The following is a 2,299-nucleotide window of genomic DNA, read 5'->3' as shown; positions in this document are numbered from 1 at the left end:
GAACAGTATTTTTCAACCAGGATTTTTGGTGGAGGATCGTGCATGGTTTGGGCGGGATTCTGTGCAACCGGAAAGCTCAAAATAGCTTTTACACCATTCAAGGATTACACACATGTTCTGGAATCCTCTCTCCTACTGTTTTTGCGTGGATATCGTCACAAAAAATTCACATTCCAGCAAAACAATGCTCCTATTCATACCAGCAAGTAAACTAAGCAATGGATTAAGGACCAAAAACCTATTTTTTTGGACTGGCCGGCTCGCTCTCCAGACTTGAATCCTGTTGAAAGACTTAGGAGGGATCCTTGTACGCAGAATCTACACTGAGGGAAAACGGTACACCACGATTGAAGAACTCAAGGTCAAAGTTTCGGAATAATGGAAAAAATATCGAAAAAAATATGAAATAGCAGAATTTGATAAATCGTATTCCAACACGAATTTTCAAGGTTACTAGTCGAAATGGCAAGGTTACTAATTATTGACATGAATATCAGCCAATCATTTGGAATTTTTCATTGATAATAGTTATGAATTTTTAAGTGGTCTTATAGAAACTGGACAGCTGAAATTATCATATTTAAGCACAATAAAAAAACAAACCACTCTTTTGAACGAAATTGACGTTAAATATACTTTATTCTAAGCATTCAGCAATGTATGAATGTATCTTGTTGAAATTCTAAACTGTTTGTGTTGCAACGAAATATAATCAGGGTGGTCTTATAGAAGTTGGACAGAGTGTATGTCGACTATATTAAGACTACGCTCGTGCCACCCGAAACAAAAATGTTTCATTTTTATTTCCATCTTTTATAGCCTATAATGGAAATTTAACACCAACAAAATCTGAACAGTTTCGTAAATCTCTATTTCTGAAGACATAAACTTGGACAACAAACAAGTCTGTTTAAATTTAACAAATTGAATCCCAAAACTCGTTTCTAAGCATGAACCAATTCTATTGCAAAGCTATATTGACCCGACGACGGAGAATTCCCCTCTACATTACTACTAGAACATCTCTCAACACCGCGATCGCCAGTGGACTCCACTTAAGCCGGGATAGACACAAGCACAAATACTCCAGTATCATTCGAATCCCGTTGGATTCCGTGTCTCCGTGCCGCCATCACGTTCTGCCAGCCCCAACCCCATCAACCAGCCCAGCAGGAGAGATACCCCGATGACACATTTACAGAGCGCAAACACAGCCACAGCACTGGGATATTAAACATGGGGAAAATACACGGTGTGAATGTAGGTGTGTGAAGATCCGTACCAGTCAGCAGCTTGAAACTGCCTCGCTCGCTGATGCCACCACCATCGTAAGGCTACACTCCCCGAAACAGGATGACTTTGCTACTCTCCACCCTCATCCGTCGCCCAGCAAGTATTGTAGGCGGGAAGAGGTGGCTCTGCTGGTGAGAGCTTGTGTTTGCCTCGTTCGGCGAAATCCAGCCCAGCAACCCTTCCCATCGATCCTTGGCCGAGAATTCGTGTTGTCTGCTCTTCACTCTCGTTCTTCCGTCCGTTCCCGAGTGGTGCCCTGATATATTGATAGGAAAAATCAATAAAAGGGGAGAATGCTGGAGAAGATAGTGAACATTTTGTTACTCTTGGGGAGAGCGCGTGTCGGTTTTTTATACCCTCGGCCAAATAACTCTTTCCGAGGATGGTTTACGTAATAGAACGATAATAAAATGTTTGTTTTTTTTCGCATGGAACTAGTGAAACATAGACGTTGGCAATAATTAAAACTGGTTAAAACTAGGGACAAAGTGGCAATGGTTAACACGAAAGAAATTCTCTGGAAATGAATTTTTTACTTGTAGAAGCCGAGGTCTAATTGTTCAATCGAACTGCAATGCCAAAGCTAACCAGTAGAAATGGCATGAACGTCAAAAGTAGTGATGTATGTTTCGATGCCATCTAGCGACAGAAGAAAACGCTGACATTGCCAGACTCTGCTCGAAAAATACACTAACGAGCATTTGGCTCCCTCTGCTGCCATCCTGTTGTGCCGGGCTGTCATATTGCAGACCGGAATCAACGAAAATTCCTTATCAATCGACGAACACCACTTCCCCACACATAATTTTAACAGCATGTCATCATAAATTCTCGAACCACGCGCACACCTGAGGGTATGGAAGCCTACCCATGGCAGAGATGGGGATGTGGACCGCGCTGTGTCAATGGGTTCATTTTCAAATGACCCTATGGCGTTCACAAAAAAAAATTATGCTATGGAAACTATGGAAATGTGATGCATTCATGTTCCAGATGATGACCTCCT

This window comes from Toxorhynchites rutilus, chromosome 1 (assembly GCF_029784135.1).
Source record: "Toxorhynchites rutilus septentrionalis strain SRP chromosome 1, ASM2978413v1, whole genome shotgun sequence".
Lineage (NCBI taxonomy): Eukaryota > Metazoa > Arthropoda > Insecta > Diptera > Culicidae > Toxorhynchites > Toxorhynchites rutilus.
This window is presented reverse-complemented; position numbering follows the sequence as displayed.